Below are 19,734 nucleotides of genomic sequence, written 5' to 3' on the forward strand. Positions count from 1 at the left end.
TCTTTTTGTTTCAATCTCTCTCTCTTTGTTCTCCTGTTTCAATTGCTGCTGCTACCTGCTGTTTTTGGTGCTTCTACCGTTCATGCGCTCATCCTGGAGACTGTTGGCAAACTTGCTCAGGAAAAATAGAAGGGATCGAAGGCACCATTCCACTACAAAAACTCCAACAAAGTCAAAGTTGCCAAACTTGGGTCAGACTTGAATCGATAGTTAACCAAGTCAGTTGGTCAGTGGGTTGACTCAGTCAGCTTGGTTACCAAAAATCAGACTCACAACAACATGCAACCAGCCGTTTAGCATCCATTGTAAAAAAGGGGAGAAGTGGGAGAGAGAGAGGGAGATTTCTAGAGACCCCTAACCTCTTGGGGGTTGTCAGCATCATTTTAGTTGACAGTCTGTCAGCCACAGCCTAAGGGAGGCCAACTGACTATCTACGAGAGAGAGAGGGACAGCCCAGGAAAGAGAGAGACACAAGGACAAAGACACATGGCTGAGTGTGGTGCCGAGCAGTCATTGCCCATAGCCCGTCATCTATCACTTGCAAATCATGAAATCATGCCCCTACACAAGGCACTAATATAATGCAGGTGGCAAAAAACATTTTTTTGCTCACTATGCAACAATTTTCTATACTGGTTTCAGAAAAGAAAAACCAGGTGAAAATAATTTTTTATCAGTAGTTTCATTCCGTATCACAAAGACTCATATCATGTCAGACTTAGACAATTCACAACCAAGTTAACAAACCACCCGGTCTGCCAATTCACTGCCAAGAGCAAGTCTTGGTGTGTATCACTTGGGTCCTAACCTGTGGCCCAGTAAATGAATGATCCCGACCTGACTCGAATGATTCCCGAGTCAGATCCCTGGATTTGCCAATTATGTATCAAACATCTTAAGTTGGACCCTGAAATTCTCAAAGATTTTCAAAACGACCAGATTCTTCTATAAAAGAGTTTTTATGATTATTGCTTCATAGCCTTTTAGAAATTTTCGAAATATTGGTTATTAAAATATTTCAACTGTCGCAAATTCTTTTGCTTGTGTCGATCAAACATAAGCATTAAAGTCATCTTCCATCAAACACTACTTGAACTAGGAATAGGAAATACGGTTCCTTTTCCACTGGGTTCTAGAATTAATATTCTGAAATTAAAATTCTAAAATATTGATAATCCCAAAGCCATCAAATGCCACCTTATGAAATTAAAAACCATCACGTAGAGGAGGGCCTAAAAACTAGGCATTAGAACGGGCTTAGACTGGAGGTATGTCTCTCTGCATTGAGGAAGTAGAGTCTTGATATGGATTAGCACTCTTGAAACCTTCCATTGATCCTCTGGAATAGACAGGTCTTTGCTAGAGTTAGCAATGACTTGAAATGGTAACTTGGTAGAAAATGCCACCAACATGAAGTTTGTGTTTCATCTCAATTTTGCAATACTATGCACTCACTTGAACTTCAACTCAAAGTCAGTAATCTAGAAAACTGATGGTTAGTCAATAACCCACTCTTGCCAATTCTGAAAACCTAGCCCACTGTTTAATAGCCAGAAGCATACTTAGAAATCTGACCAAATCAAAATCAGCATGCCGAACGAGGAAATACATGACCCATATTCTTTAGTGACGAGAAGGGAACTATTAGTGGACATGTTTTCCATGAGCAAATGTCAGTGAAACTCCATGGAGTTAGCCTTAGTTTCTCAAAGTATTACAGACACTATCAATCAAGCTTTATTGTGGGGATGTTTGATAGCCTCCGATTAAAAATCTATGAATTATCTGACGTTGACCTAATGTGGCATGCTTTTGCTGATGTGGTAAAACAATCCTTATTTTACTTTTTTGCATTGACAAAAGATTGGATTTAAGATCAGAGTGAAGAGGGTGGGAAAGTCCTTGGATTTCTAATCTTGAAGATCTCAAATACTATTCTATGTATGAATTCTATCCTAAATGATGCTCTTTTCATCTCATTCCTTTGCAAGAGTCATTTTCATCTTCACTCATGTGTGCAAACATCACTGGCATGCCCTTCTCTGACATATAGAATGTGACTGATGTTTTTTTTTTTAAACTGATGATGTTTGGCACCAACGAAGATCGCGTTTTTCTTGCACCACTAGTCATGAATTGCGGGAACATTGAGAAGGAAATTGGAAACATGCATGCAGAAACCTTGAGAAAGGAAGTGGAAGAGAAGCCTGTGATCGACCACTCACATTGGAAAACGGCCCATATATCGGCATGTTTTGAGAACGATGTGACGAAAACGACCAAGTAGAATCGGCCAATTAGTTGAAACTTGATCCGAAATCTTCGGCTCAAGTTTGCCATGAGATCCAATCGGTTTGCCATTAATTCTATTTTAATCGGCCGATATAGAAGGACTCACCCTGCATCATCGCAAATCTTTTCCTTTTTCGATAAAAAATGCAACCAAGACTTAAAAAATGACACCAACATGAAGTCTTTGTTTCATATCAATTTTGGCGTATTATGCATTCACTTTGAACTTCAACATTTTAGGTCAATTATTGAGACAAGGGATGGTTAGTCAATCACCCACTCATGCTAACTCTAAAAACCTAGCCCACAGCTTAATAGCCTTGAGCATACCTAGAAATCTGGCAAAATAAAAAATCAGCATGCTGAAAGAGGAGATACATGACCCATATTCTTTAGCGACATGAAGGGGTCATTTGGCATCAGTAATATATTGTTATTATCTCATGAATGTGACTCAAAAAAATGAGGATGGTTTATAGAACAGTAGTTATAAAGTTTCATGAATTTGACCAAATTTTTTGGGACAAATTCATGAAGCAATAGCAATGTGCTACTATTTCCAAACACATGAAAGGAAACTGTTGCTGACATGTTTTGCACAAGCAAATGCCAGTGAAAGTCTGGGGAGGTAGACTTAGTTTCTCAAAGTATTACACACCATCTTAATTACTTACCATATTTACAATCTATGAATTATTTGATATAGATCTTATGAAGCATGCTTTTGTTTTAGTACTTTGCATTGAGAAAAAATAGGATTTAAGATCAGAGGGGAAAGAGTCTAGTCATAAATCTATAGTTTTCAAGTCTTGAAGATCTCGAATACTATTAAACCACGGGTATCCAAAATGATGCCATTTTTTTTTCTCATTCTTTCTCGAGAATCATTATCCTCTTCACTGACGTGTGCAAATTACTTCAGCAAAAAATATCATTGGCGTGCTTCTTCGACATCATCAATCAGATCAGTAAACTTGTGACTGATGGTTCTCATTTTTTACACCAATAAAGATCATTGACAAGGAAAAAAACATGCAAGCAGAAACCTTGAAAAAGAAAGTGGTGGAAGAAAAAGCCTGTGTCCATTGGTTGGTAGGCCATGAGTAGCGTAATCGACATTGAACCATGTGATTTGACTCGACTCATGTCCCACAAAGATGGTGCTACTTGAAGCCATCATTGGCATGACGTTACTATTTCCCTTTGTTTAATTAATGTATTTCTTTGACTTTGTCAATATTATTCATTTATTTTATAAATGTAATACCATAATTGGCAAATTCCTAACTCTAACTCTAACTCGGATCGGTAGAAGACCAAGTCGGAGTCACTGGGTCAACAAGTTGACTTATAAACTGAGTCGAGTCGGGTCGAGTTTGGGGTGAATCAAGTTCTAACTCGCTCATACCTTAACTCGTGGCCAGATTTGTAGGCGATACGAGCTGACTCAAGCAATTCCTGAGTCAGCCCAGCAAGTTTGCCAACTATGTGCAATACAACCCAACAGGTTTTCAAAAGCTTGTAGTTTTGCAGGAATATGCTGATTCTGATTACCGCTTCAAAATATTACTTAGCTTCATATATATTGATATTCCCAGTCAAAGGATTAACTCTGATTAATTTCATAGTCCCTAGCTTGGAAGCGACAGGAACAGAATATGTCTCCCGGTGCTTAATTAGTTTTCCAACACAAAACACTGCCAATGCAGAGATTAATCTAGTTGGCATACCATCATCAGCATATTGACAAGTTTATTGCGAAATATGTATATATATATATATATATATATATATATGTCCCCTAAACATATTACAATCATAAAACGTTAGCTCACCTGAATTCGACTCGTGGGTAAAATAAAAAGCTAGTGCTTGTAACTAGAAAGATTTTGACATGATGGACCGGTTGACATGTGATAAAAAAAAACTAAATTGAAAATAAATGGCAAAATAACCATGCAATGGAATGAAAATGCCTACACGAAACCATGTACTATTTATATCAGTGTATATATATATATATATATATATATATATATATATATATATATATATATATATATATATATATATATATATATATATATATATATATATATAGCAGATTAACAAGTCTATTGGGAATCACAAAAGATGTGTATTTCCAAAGGGGTCTTTTCCTGTGGGGTAAAGCCCCAGATATCGCCATGTTTTATGTGAACCATATGATAAAAAGGACGAAGTAAAATCAGTCAAGTTGGAACTTGATCCGAAATCTTCTGCTCAGTTTGCTATCTGATCCAATCGGTTGGCCATTGATTAAATTTTAATCGGCCAAAATTCTGCTGGTTGTTGCAAAATTGATTTCTATGGGCAATATATATACTTGGGTGCATGTGATCAAACAACTAAGTTAATATTAGCAGATTGAATCCAATCTTTTATTTTATAATAGCCACTATGGACATGAGTTCTTTTTCATTTTCAAATCAAAATGAAGTTCTCTAATTTTAAATATCTAAACATTTTCGTGATATTCTTGTTCCCAAGCAACTGTTCGTGCAATTATTTAGGAATTGTGCTACCAAAGTTAAGTGGCACGTCCCTGTGACAATCTTTACTTTGCCAGCACTAGAATTGGAATATCAAAGTACCAGCTACTGTTGAGTCAGAGGTTGTTTTCTCTTCGTGCATGTACAAGTGAAAAATTTCTTCTTCCTTAACTAGAACTAGGCTTCTTTATATTCTTTGGAAACTGTGGGGATTAATTTTCCAGCTAGCGTTAGAGCTTCATTTTCTAATGATACTGCCACGTAGCCAGAGGCTCTGCAATGTGGCTACATAATGAGTTAGTTTGACGTTGGAACATTTAATTCGCCATGCAATGAACTTACCAATTAAGTGCTCAGAATTCGTACTGGAAAAAGAAAAGATAACCCATCGAATCGGTCAAGGTGCTGAATCGGACAGCTGAAACATGTGAATTTTATTTTTTGGATAAATAAATAAGCATATGAAATAAAAGCTCAAAATCTGTAAAATAATATTAATACAAAAATGAGCATTAAGTTACACACAGCAATTGCCCACCCAAATTGGTTTGGCATATTTGAATCGCGATTCAAACAACATAGGTATATGTCAATCATGGTGAGTCAATTGTGACTTTGGTTATAAAAAAAATGTTCATTAATATTGTATAGCGAATATGGCAATCAAAATTTTCTCCTTGTTTTCTCTCTATTGTGCAAGTGAACAAGATGGTTCTTGATAGCTAAAATCACTATTCAATTTTTCTATAGATATAGCTACCAAACACTTATATACTTGATTAGATGCATAGCGTGTGAGCCATGGATTTTAAGAAGGCGAGATGTTTGAGATGAAGTTGAAAAAATAAAACCAAGTTTTATTTTCAAGAGACAAAAATACCACTCATAGGAGGGAATAAATCAATTTCCTTAATCGACATCCTTTTTTTTAAAGGGTATTTCCCTTTCGTGAAAATACAGCTTAGTTTCCTTTTTTTCTACTTAGACATTACCATCCTTTAAAATCAAAGGCTTGTATACATATATATACATATATATATATATATATATATATATATATATATACAGAGAGAGAGAGAGAGAGAGAGACAGAGAGAGAAGGAAATTGGTTGACCCCAAACCGTTACGTCATGGACAAAAATAAAACCGTTCAATTTGTTGCTAAAAATATTTTAAACAAAATAAAAACATCCTAACATGTTAATAAAAACTAATTTGATAAGAAACATGGTTTGGTTTAAGTTGTTTTTAAGGAAGATAGAGATTTCTCCATCATCAGATTTTTGATGTAAAATAAACCGTTCAATATATGAGCAGTTCCACTAAATTTTAGAAAATGATTCACTCAATATATGTTTGATATCAGCTTATTCTTAAGATCATATATGTAAGTTAGATAGCAAAAAATACACTATAATAATTGAACTCAATGGCCGTCTGATTTTGCCCCTGACCTAATGGCTTGAGACCTACAAATATATATATATATATATACATATACATATATATATATACATATATATATATATATACATATACATATATATATATATGTATATATAGATATATATATTTGTATATATATATGTATATGTAATATACATATACATACATATATATATATACATATATATATATATATATATATATATATATATAGAGAGAGAGAGAGAGAGAGAGAGAGAGTTGAGTAACTGGCAGATCCCAGACCATTAGGTCAGGGGTTAAAACCAGACTCCTTATGTTCTTAAAAAAAAATATTTTAAATAAAAATAAAAATATACAAATATTTTTAGAAAAAATATTAATGCTAATAAAATGTTAATGCGATAAGTGCCATTCATTTTTTCATATTATAAAAACGCTATTAAACTCCAACATATGATCAACTTAATGTAGGTTTTTCATCAACCCATTCGGATTATGGAATGTTCATATACGGAATCCATCAAGCTGTGGGGAAACCAAGCAATTTGTAAAATGTAATTGTCTGCGTGAGATTGCTAGCTTAGGTCGAGAAAATAGAAACTAGTGTCAAACTCATAACCTAAAAGAAGCAAATGTTAATGGGAAAAAATGCCATATAGGTTATTCGGATCCACCCTCATGGGATATCCTAAAAAATAATCACCCAAATCTGGCCTGCTTGTTGATGTAGTTTGATCGAATGAAGTACTCTGGTTCTTTAGATAGATCCAATGAATATGAAATTAATTCATAATCGATGCCCCCGCATTTTGCAGGATTATGTTCAGGTAATGCGATTTTGATCCACTGTCAGAAATACTTTAACTCTGTCGCTAGAAAAACCAAATTTAAAGATCATATGCTTCTAACTATTGATTGGCTTCATAGCTTCTACGTAAAAGGCATTCATTATAGCCAATTCTTAATTAATTGAAGTAACATTTCTGAATGTTCCTCGCATTTTATTTCTCAATTCCTTAAGTGGCAGAGAAAGATTCATGCATGACCTCAAGGAGTGAGGCTAGGCCATGCTTACTTGTTCTGCTGTGGATAGCTCGCCTCCTAGAAAATGTCAAACTTCCAGGCAAGGGCCCCTCGACACGCAAGTGCCCGCAGTTTTTGTGGTACACTTGACTTCATTCACCAAGCTAGTGTGCAAAGCAGTTTGTGGTTTAACTCTATGTCTATATAAGTGTGCACATACAACCGCTGTGGTTGCACAGGCAGCAGCTAGCAAGAAGGATTTTAACTAAACCTTCGAACAAGGGTCCTAAATTCTTCACCGCAACCATGCATAACGGGATCGATAGGCAGAAGGTGAAGTCGACAGGTACCATAATATGTCCGCTCGCTCTGTTTCAAATCTGTATCTCCAATTGCTATTATCACAGGTCGTTATCTTCATCAACTTTGCCATCATGATTTCTTTCTTGTTCTCATCCTCCTTCTTCTTGCTCTTCAAGGTTTTCGACCAGTGATACGTTCAACTACTTCTTTGGTTGGACTTGTTTTTCAGTTGATGCTCGCTTTAATAAAGACCACGATATCTGCGGGAAAGATCCTTGTGTATGCATTGAGTATGCTAATGATGCCCTTTGCTGCACCAAGAAACATGTAGATAAGAGACCCGAACTTTTATTTGGATCTCAAGAACAAATATGCATTGTGTTGCTTCCTTCAAAATGCCAATTTTCTTCAACGAAAATCATAAGAGTGTATGGGTATTTCGATTCAGAGAGAGAGAGAGAGTTGTTTCCATGAAAATGTCAAATTTCTTAAATGAAAATCATAAGAGGAAGAGGGGAAGACAAGAACAGGGGAAGACAAGAACAGGTCAAATTAGCCTCTACAATGGCACTATTAATTCCAGATCACCACTCTTCAATACCATCGGGACAATATTCTTCAAGATGACGTGGTCAATATATGGAACCCAGCCTGACCTGTTGTGCTTCCCATCATTTAGGGAGAGAGATCTTTTTACTTATATTTAGTAATATTTCTGCGTCCTACAATCAGCTTTTGTTACCAATTTCCCAAACGCACCCAATCTGAGCAAGAACTGCTATAGTACTTGTAGGTAAATCTTCAATAGCACACAAGCCAGGAAAGTGGAAAGGCCCTAGAGAAATGCACCTAAGTCTGGATGAAAGAGTTAAATCATGAGATATTCACACCATTTTAGGAGGTGCGGGATTGACCCCCCATCTTGCTCGAGTGCAAAATCCAACCAGTTCCGGCCCAGTTAGGTTTGACTCGGACAGCTCGACAGAGCCCCTCTCTATCTTCGTCTGTTTCATCCTTTTCTGCTATGGTTATTCCACATATATTCCAACAAGTATGATGATGATCTTGGAAGGATTCAATTTATAGATATTTTCCTTTCTCATCCATCAAATTAACTATAAATAAGGCATAGTTAATAGAAGGTAGAATGTTTTGGATTCAATTGTGAAACTTATTGTTTAGGTTGTGAACCACTATACTGTTGGTCTGAACAGCTCATGCTAGCACTCGTTTTATGGCATAGTTAATAGGTTGATCTGGCATCCAAAAGAACAAGTTTATTGCTATTCAGTTATCGCGTGTATGTGGAGTTTGATAACTGTTGGATATGCGTAAGCAGAATGGTCCTAACTGTTTTGAGCTTGTGGATTCAGACACTAACAATCCAACCATTATAGAGCCATTGGACGACGTTATGCTTGTCACAGGGGTTCGAGAAATCAAGGTTTCAGTCCGCAATAGGAGGCAAATGAAGCAGCTATTCACTGAATTTCCTCCTGTAACGTAAGCATCATTGATCTGAATTCTTCCACTGCTCCCTTCCCTCTTCAGAACTTCATCTTGCAAATTGTAATTTTTGCTTTTCCTGCATCATGCAGGTGCTCGCTCGACAAAGATGAACGAGAACTTCCACTGGTTCACATAGACGAGAGGTTTCAATTAATAAAGCATATATGAACATATTTCATCCATTATAAATCTACTGTGAATATAAATAGCCAAAATATCGATATATATTGATTTCTGAACATATCTTGACAGGGTCTTGGTGTGAAGAACGAAATCAATGAGATAATTGCTAGTGAAGGTGGTTATATGCACAGGTCTTTACACATTTGCATCGTATATAAGTTCATGTGCATGACACGCACTCACAAAACTAGGCCAGGGGTACAATTGTCGTGCCCTAAAAGCTGTACACCATGCACAGCCATGCATGTAACTCCCTCTCATCTATTGTGGTCATGTACCAATAAATACTAAATATTTCTGCATCCAATTAGAGGTCAGGAGTTGGGCTAGCCGAGTATGTTGGGATTATCACCTAATTGCATCATGCATTGCTAAATACTAAATGTTATTTCTTAAGTTACTAAGTATGTACAAATACTCATATTGTATGTCATTCAATTTTAGTTGGAAGAAATCAAACATGGAGTCCAGAGAGACTTACTTTCTTCATGTACTTATAGAAAAAATGTAGTATAAAAATTTATAATCTAACCCATCCGAATTACCAAGTCAACACTTTGACCTGAAAATCAATCTTCAAGTTATTTGAATCTGATTCAAAAGTTTACCAACTATACTTAAAGGCTTATCCCTAACCATTTACATCCCACTTTCTGAAGTCCATAAATCGTGTTGGTCCTTCCCATGTCTCCTGGATGGGCAGGGATTTGGAACCTTTATCCATCTGCCTAGCTCTTATTGCTCGTCTCCCTATGCCACATCGACTAAAGTGTGACTTAATATTCGCTCATTTCAGACACCATATAATTGAGGGTAAGCATCAGAATTTCACAATAGGCTTGGAGTACAATTTGGTGCTGAAAAAATGAACCAAAACCAATATCTGATATCTCAATCGCGTATTATGCAATTGAAAGAAATATGCATCAAAAAATGATTTGGAAAACTGACAAGTGTCCAGGATTTCCCAAATATTCATATCCTTTGTTGGTCATGTGCAGGAAAAAATTTTAAATTATTTGAAAAAGATAATGATTTGGGGTCTGGTACTTGTGAAACTCCTATTCTCAAACTTCTGCAGACAAGAGAAAAATACTCCTTTTGATTCATAGTCTTGTTCACTGGATGATCTTATAGCCTGTGAAAGCAATTGGAAGCCAAATATGATCTCACTTTCTAGCCAGGAGGTTACAGATTCTCCAATTGCTATTTTCCACTGGAAACCCATTTTTTAAACATGCAAAATTTGAAAATTAGAATGCTGACATGTGATCCACATTATAGGGTGCTCAAGAACACTTTCTAAAGCAAAAGCAATTAATAGAACACATGCACTCCTATGCACAATGCGGAATATGTGATGAAAGTTAATGAAAAAATTAAAAACGTGTGCAGCTGTTTTCATGAAGAAGGTCAAGGGTTCAACTTTAGGGTTCCCCAATAATTCCATCGTATGACAAGTGCCCCTTCACCTTGCCTATTTTAATTTTCTGTTTTTTATTTTTAATGCATATGTCAATTACAACCATAGTGGATCACCAAGAGTCATGTCAATTATGGCTATTGTGGAATCACCAAGAGTCATGTCATTTATTTTCCAGTGTTTTTTGTCATGTATATATATATGGCCCTTTGGCTCAGCCAAAAGTGATGTGAGAAAGGCTTTCAAGTGTGCTTAAAGATTTTTTGTCGTGTGTCTTTGCTGCCTTGTGTCATGCCCTGTGACCACCTGTAGAAACAAGTGCTGGATTAGTGTATGTGTGTGTGTTGCAAGGGTGTGTTCCTATAATATTATGTGTGTGTGTGTGTGTGTGCGGGTAGGAGGGGTGTCCAGTGTGTGTGCCTACATAAATAAATATATATATATATATATATATATATATATATATATTATATATAAGTAATGTCTAACCGTTTGAGACTGGTGTATAAATAAAACGTGTGAAATTGTTTGCAATTTGGGAGCACGTTCTAATAAAATTTTCATTTCATTATATGCTTCACTAATGCAAAATCAATAACTTAAAATGAAACAGATGAATGAGGCTGATAGGCAACCAATGTCTATTACAAGTATTTGGGGCATCAAATTCTTGTGCTGTAAAAAAATCATCAATGAAGAAGTTGAAAATGGATAATGAAGGTGACCTGATGGAGCACTTGATCTATTCCTAATTACATTGAGCTGTACATGCCTGTATAGTATATAATGGATCAGATTTAGTACGTAATTTCAAAAGTGAATTTGAATCGAAAACTGATAGTTGATTGAAGTTTGATAAAAAGGTCTAAATCAATCACATAGAAATATTCTCTTGCTACTTAAGCTAAATTCAGATGAAAAAAGAAAACCAAAATTGGGTTCCATGGCAAATTCCGTTAGTTCAAACTCAACCAGACGGACTTGGGAACATGGTAGATCAGAATATAATGTAAACCTCCCAAAATATACCGGGTAGCCCACAAAATACACTGAAGGGAAAAATGCAAGGATTATTAGGTATAGGGGCACAGAGACCGGTTGTCTTCTTGCTTGTTTTGACGCTTCTTTTTGCATGTTGTGGCTTTCATCTCTAGGTTATACAGCTTTGGCTGTTGGGTAGCCACGTGAATGCTCTCCTCTAACACAAGACTTCAATGACTCCTGACTGAACTCTTTGAGCTTTTCATTTCTATATGTTCCTAGGATCAGCTGCAACTAAAAAGAAGACGAACTTGGTTTATTTTTTATAGCAATTTGTCACAGCAACCTCAAAATGTTTGGGCCTTCTACTTTCTTTCTCTCACTGTGAGTCTGTTTGATTTGATAATATGAATGTCACCTCCATACGTGGATGGCAGATGGTGTGTGACAGGCCAGTTAAGATAAGGTGTACTGCACCAAAGACGGGAGCAGAGTTTAAGAAGGTCTCCGGTTCAAAGGCGAACATTGTGCGGCGTTCCTGGTCATCTCTCATCTTCCTGCTCATAGAAGCAGCAGTCTAATTAGAAGCCAAGTTCTGATGGTGGAAAATAAAGAAAAATACCTTTTCATTGTTTAGACATGCATTGTCTTGAGAGTTTTGATGTTATCTGTCTGAACAAGCTATGTTCTGCTGCTTGTATATTAAAATTTTGTAGTTTTGTAGGGCAATTTTTTTCCACGGAAAAGTGTAACCTTTGTATTCTATCATCAAATTCACATAATATTGAAGATTAATATTCAAGTTTCATATAACTATCACAGAAGTTTTTGTGATTTGAGATTTTTTTTACTGGAATGTATGCATTCAGTTGCATTGTAACCCCAGAAATCTCACAATGATAGTGTTATATGATAAATATGATGTACAAATAATGATGGGTCTTGTGATGATAGTGTTCTTGTTATCAAAGAACAGACATAACAGACTATATATGATGCAAACCCCAGCCTGCTTGGGCGATTTCACTTGTATCCTCTACCTTTAGGCTATAAACAATTTAAGGGTCTCCTTAATTCACATGCAAAAAAGGGGTACTTGATTCTTCGGTATCTAAATCAGCTAAAACTAGACATGAAAAATATGTGACTCATAGGATCGGGCTGTTTGGCAATGAAAACAATTTGGAAACTATTCTATTAACAGGTTCATGAAACACATTAACAATCCAACCATTATAGAGCCATTGGACGACATTATCCTTGTCACAGGGGTTCGAGAAATCAAGGTTTCTGTCTGCAATTGGCGGCAACTGAAGCAGCTATTTGCTGAATTTCCTCCTGTAACGTAAGCATCATTGATCTGAATTCTTCCACTGCTCCCTTCCCGCTTCAGAACTTCATCTTGCAAATAGTAATTTTTGCTTTTCCTGCATCATGCAGCTGCTCACTCGACAATGATGAACAAGAACTTCCACTGCTTTACATAGACAAGAGGTTTAAGTTAATAAAGCATATATGAGCGTATTTCATCCATTATAAATCTACTGTGAATATAAATAGCCGAAATATCGATATATATAGATTTCTGAACATATCTAGACAGGGTCTTGGTATGAAGAACGAAATCAATGAGATAATTGCTAGTGAAGGTGGTTATATGCACAGGTCTTTACACATTTGAATTGTATATAAGTTCATGTGCACGACACGCACTCACAAAACTAGGCCAGAGGTACAATTGTCGTGCCCTAAAAGCTGTATACCATGCACGGCCAAGCATGTAACTCGCTCTCATCTATTGGAGTCATGTACCAATAAATACTAAATATTTCTGCATCCATTTATGATGTCAGGAGTTGGGGCTTGCTGAGTATGTTTGATTGTCTCCTAATTGCATCATGCATTGCTAAATACTAAATGTTATTTCTTAAGTTACTAAGTATGTACAAATACTCATATTCCATGTCATTCAATTTAGTTGGAAGAAACCAAACATGGCGTCTTGAGAGACTTACTTTCTTCATGTACTTATAGAAAAATGTAGTATAAAATTTATAATCTAACCCATCCGAATTACCAAGTCAACACTTTGACCTGAAAACCAATCTTCAAGTTACGTGAATCTGATTCAAAAGTTTACCAACTATACTTAAAGGCATATCCCTAACCATTTACATCCCACTTTCTGAAGTCCATAAAATCGTGTTGGCCCTTCCCCAGTCTCCAGGATGGGCAGGGATTTGGAACCTTTATCCACCTGCCTATCTCTTATGGCTCGTCTCCCTATGCCACATCCCCTAAAGTGTGACTTATTTGATATTGGCTCATTTCAGACACCATATAATTGCGGGTGAGCATCAGAATTTCACAATAGGCTTGGAGTACAATTTGGTGCTAAAAAATGAACCAAAACCAATCTCTGATATCTCATCAATATTTATGCAATTGAAAGAATATGCGTCAAAAAATGATTGGCAAACTGACAAGTGTCCAGGATTTCCCAATATTCATATCCTTTGTAGGTCATGTGCAGGACAAATTTTAAATTATTTGAAAAGATAATGATTTGGGGTGCGGTACTTGTGAAACTCCTATTCTCAAACTTCCGCAGACATGAGGAAAATATTCCATTTGATTATAGTCTTGTTCACTGGAGATCTTATGTTAGTGAAAGCAATTGGAGCCAAATATGATCTCACTTTCAAGCCAGGAAGTTACAGATTCTCCAATAGATAATTTCCACTGGAAACCCAATTTTGAAACCTGCAAAATTGAAAATTAGAACGCTGACATGTGATCCACATTATCGGGTGCTCAAGAACACTTTTAAAGCAAAGCAAAATATAGAACACATTCTCCTGTGCACAATGCGGAATATATGATGAAAGTTAATGCAAAAAATAAAAACGTGTGCACCTGTGTTTATGAGAAGGTCAAGGGTTCAACTTTGGGTCCCCTATAATTCCATGTATGACAAGTGCCCCTTCACCATGCTATTTTAATTTCTGTTTTTGTTTTATTGCATATGTCAATTAACCATAGCAGATCACCAGAGTCATGTCATTATGGCTATAGTGGAATCACCAAGTTCATGTCATTTATTTTTCAGTTTTTTTTGTCATGTATATATATATATATGGCCCTTTGGGTCAGCCAAAAGTGTGTGAGAAAGGCTTTCAGTGTGCTCAAAGATTTTTGTCGTGTGCTTAATCTTTGCTGCCTTGTGTCATGCCTTGTGACCACTTGTAGAAACAAGTGCTGGGTCAGTGTATGTGTTGTCTTGTGTTGTATGTTGTGTCATTCACAGGAACACAAGAGAGGACGTGCAGGCAGTCTTCCTGTAGCAACAATAGGACTACCTAAAGATTTTGATCTGCTTATTGCTCACATGTTTCCCAGCAATTATTGACTGAATAAGACTCAGTTATTGCTCTCTCTAACAGAGACCGAACAAGGAGAACTGCAAGTACAATTACGATGGAAATGAAATACGATGGACCTAAAGTATGCAAAACTTCATTTCTTTTTTTCCTTAACGCATTTCTGCTCCCAAAAGTGTTCAATTGTCATATTTCCCGTTGCAGGAAAGTGGTCAACAACCAACTCTCCTCCATCTTCACCTCCACCTCCACTCCTACCGAAGAAGCAGATCAGCCTTCCAAGAAGACTTTTGAAAACATGAACAAGTAATACGGATGCAGGTGCAAGTGCAGGTGGGGCTGGGGCAAGTGTTCATCAGTCTTCTAAGCAGCCTCCTAAGAAACAAAGTCACACGGATGGAGTGCAGTGCAGGTGGGGCACACGCACATCAGCTTCTAAGAACACAACCACGGCACATGTGTTGTGTAGGTGCAAGTGCAGGTGGGCCACATGCACATCAACCTTCTAAGTAACCAGCACCAAGTCACAAGGGTGCAGGTACCAGTGCAGGTGTGGGGCAACGGGCTCAGGCATTGCAAATTTGAAAAGCATGGGATAGGGCAGGGTATCTCTATATGTGTGTGTGTTGCAAGGGTGTGTTCCTATAATATTATGTGTGTGTGTGTCTAGCAGGGGTGTCCTGTGTGTGTGCCTACATAAATAAATAAATAAATAAATAAATAAATAAATATATATATATATATATATATATAAGTAATGTCTAACCGTTTGAGACTGGTGTAACATGTTTGAAATAAATAAAACGTGGGAAATTGTTTACAATTTGGGAGCACGTTCCAATAAAATTTTCATTTCATAATATGTTTTACTAATGCAAAATGAATAACTTTAAACGAAGCAGATGAATGAGGCTGATAGGCAGCCAATGTCCATTATGAGTATTTGGGGCATCAAATTCTTGTGCTGTAAAAAAAATCACCAATGAAGAAGTTGAAGCTCGGTGGGGCATGCAGCACCATGAAACACCAAAGAAAGCAGACCCCATGTCTCATACAGAAAAGATTGCGTGGAAGCTTTGACTTCCTGTCAAATGATGGAACAACCAACTACAAATTTAAATTCCCACCTTCATTCCTCCAACTCTCTCTCTCTCTCTTTGGAACTCGTGTAGCTTCCTTTCTCATCACCCCTTCCTAACTAACTTTAAGCCAGCTGCCCAAAGAGCAGGACAAGACACTGTAGAATAGGGTGGAATGCTTAGGGCTGCACACGAGCCGAGTCGAGCTCAAGCTTGCACAGCTCGAGCTCGACTCAAACTTGAGTCGAGCTCCTTAACACAAGCTCGAGCTCGACTCGATTACACAAAGTCGAGTTCGAGCTCAAGCTCGCTTAACTCGTTCAGTTTCTCATGAACAACAAAAAACAGAAGCCAAACTCCTCCATCGTTACACAATGTAAAAACAACAAAACAAGAAAATGAGAACAACGAATGTACTATCAGTGACAACAAAATAAAACAGTCATTAGAAAACATCACAAGGTTCAACAAACACCACAAGATTCAACAAAAAAGACAAAAGCAATAAACCAAAAAAAAAACAAGGGAGAAGATAAACCATAACCAGGAGTCCGGGACAAAGGTCACATGGCACCGACCACGCAAGCAAGATCCAGGCGCTTCTTCTGTTCTTGAGCACAAAAATAGACCAAGAAGTATGAGGCAAAACCGCTGAAAACTGGGAAAAAAATGAAAACCCAACAAAACAAGAAGCGATTCAAGAAGAAGAAGAGAAGAAGCACCTGCCCGCCCGCCGCCTTCCGGCTACTCTGCTGCTGGCTGCCGGCTGCCGCGCTTGGTGCTTGCCCTTCGGCGCTTCGCAGCTTCACCCCTTCAGCCTTCCCCTTCCAAACGAAGCACGGATGACTGAAGGCGAAGGGTGGTACTGCGGACCTTGGTTGTCTCTCGTCACCTCGTCTCGTTTGGCCATCGTGGTTGATGGAAGAGGGAAGACAAGAAACGAGAAGAGAGAGACCAGCTAGAGGAAAAGATGAAGAGATTCAAGACCGGAAGATTGGCTTTCGTTTTAACCCTAAACCGGTGAACCGGTTTCACGAACCAGTTTGTACGGTTCAGTTTATTTCAAATAACGAGTCGAGTCAAGTTAAACGAGTCGAGTTCTTGCAACTCGAACTCGACTCGTTTAGCATTTCGAGTTTAATGGGTGAGCTCGAACTCGACTCATTTATAAATGAGTTGAGCTTTTTCGGGTGAGTTCAAGTCGAGCCCGAGTTGGCTCAACTCATTGTGCAGCCCTAGGAATGCTGCGAAACAGAACACGATGTTCCGTTTTTTGCCTAGTCAACACAATCATTGGACGCTGGACACTCAAAACGGACTCGAGACGAAAATGCTGGGTATAGACACCATGGAACGCTCACCAGTGGCACACACGATTTTCCTTTCTCGAGATGCTTGATCTCAAAACCCTTAGGCATTGTCTGAATGGATAGAAAGAAAGGAAAATAAATAGATGGAAGGAAAATGAAAGAAAGAAAATGGTTAGGGAAAGGAGAAGCAAGAAAACGGAAAAAGGAATGAATTCCTTTTCCTTCCAATCTTCATTTTCAGAGAGGTTAGAATTATATTAAAAAATTCTTTTCTTTTCCTTTCTTTCCAAACACACTTATTAGCTCTCCTGTTTTTTCCTTGTTATTAATTAGTCATCCAAACACTAGAAACACCTTTTCTCCATTCCTTTCTTTCACTCTCGCTCTATGCTGTGCACTCAACACTTGAGTCTTTTCCTTTCCTTTCATTGCTCACTGCCTCTCACTCTTCTTCTTCTTCTACCATCCTTGTTCACATCTCTTCCTATTGCAGTAACACCATTTGGAGGCTGCATTCCAACCTCCCTTCAAAGGTTTACATGTCTTCCAAAGGTATGTTCTTCCATCTCTACAACCTGCTACCCTTTCTTCTCTTCCTTACACTCTGTCCGCAAACTGCTGCCATGGCTTCTTCCAGGTAAGAACCACTGCAAGGGTATAGCTTTCTCATCCACCTCACAACAAGCGGAACTCGTTATGCCCCACCCTCAAAAACCACCAACTCATCTGATATTCTTAAGTTCCTCCAAACTTCGCATCAAAGGACCTTATCAGCATCGTCCGCTGGCACGACAATGGTGACACCACCATCAGTGTTTCAACTGGGCCTTGGCACAGCAGCTGAATTTTGTGCGTGAGTGGCTGAGTCGTCACTTGTTGAGGCGATCCTACACCAACTTGGAAGTAGGCAACCTTCGAGAAAATCATCAAATTTTCTCCTTCTTGTCTCTCACTCATCTGTGGTATTCCTCTCTGGATCTGCAGCAACATTGAGTGAAAACCACACATTTTCATCTCATTTTCAGGTACCCACATAGCTAGCCCTCAATTGTTTGATGAAACGTCTGTGTATATAAAGTGTGCATTTACATGAACGACTTCTTGTTGGGTCTTGATCCATGCGTTGTTGATTGAAAACGGATAATGAAGGTGACCTCATGAAGCACTTAGCTTAGAAATTGATGGAAACCAATGGCGCATGGGCTATTCCTAATATACATTGAGATGTACATGCCTGTATAGTATATAATGGATCAGATTTAGTACGTAATTTCATAACTGAATTTGAATCCGAAACTGATAGTTGACAGATGTTTGATAAAAGTCTAAATCAATCACATAGAAATATTCCTTGCTACTTAAGCTAAATTCAGATGAAAAAAGAAAACCAAAATTGAGTTCCATGGCAAATTCCGTTAGTTCAAACTCAACCAGACGGACTTGAGAACATGGTAGATCAGAATGTAATGTAAACCTCCAAAATATACCGGGTATCCACAAAATACACTTTTTTTTAGTCCTCCAACAGTGACACTTTTTTCTTTTTTTTTTCCTGAAGGAAAATGCAAGGATTATTAGGTATAGGGCACAGAAGCCGGTTGTCTTCTTGCTTGTTTTGATGCTTCTTTTGCATGTTGTGGCTTTCATCTCTAGGAGATACAGCTTTGGCTGTTGGGTAAGCCACGTGAATGCTCTCCTCTACACAAGACTCAATGGCTCCTGACTGAACTCTTGAGCTTTTCATTTCTATATGTTCCTAGGATCAGGTGCAACTAAAAAGAAGACGAATTGGTTTATTTTTTATAGCAATTTCTCACAGCACCCTCAAAATGTTTGGGCTTTCTACTTTCTTTCTCTCACTGTGAGTCGTTTGATTTGATAATATGAATGTGACCTCCATACGTGGATGGCAGATTGTGTGTGACAGGCCAGTTAAGATAAGGTGTGCTGCACCAAAGACGGAGCAGAGTTTAAGAAGGTCTCCGGTTCAAAGTGAACATTGTGCGGCGTTCCTGGTCATCTTCATCTTCCTGCTCATAGAAGCAGCAGTCTAATCAGAAGCCAAGTTCTGATGAGGAAAATAAAGAAAAATATCTTTCCTTTGTTTAGACATGCATGTCTTGAGAGTTTGATGTATCTGTCTGAACAAGCTATGTCTGCTGCTTGTATATTAAAAATTTTGTAGTTTACTAGGCATTTTTTTCCTCGGAAAAGTTTAACCTTTGTATTCTATCTTCAAATTCACATAATATTGAAGATTAGTATTCAAGTTTCATATCACTATCACAGAAG

General features: G+C 37.6%; 1 protein-coding gene across 1 annotated transcript in view; it reads left to right on the forward strand.

Annotated features, from left to right (window-relative positions):
- The window catches only part of LOC116267107 (cysteine-rich repeat secretory protein 38-like), a 43,156-nt gene extending 23,782 nt beyond the window's left edge, over positions 1–19,374 (forward strand). Inside the window, exon 2 of the mRNA XM_050081104.1 lies at positions 19,356–19,374. The gene's annotated coding sequence lies outside the window, so the exon portion shown is untranslated. The remainder of the gene's footprint in view (positions 1–19,355) is intronic.
- The last annotated feature ends 360 nt before the right edge of the window (positions 19,375–19,734 follow it).

The sequence above is a fragment of the Nymphaea colorata genome, chromosome 13 (assembly GCF_008831285.2).
Source record: "Nymphaea colorata isolate Beijing-Zhang1983 chromosome 13, ASM883128v2, whole genome shotgun sequence".
NCBI lineage: Eukaryota > Viridiplantae > Streptophyta > Magnoliopsida > Nymphaeales > Nymphaeaceae > Nymphaea > Nymphaea colorata.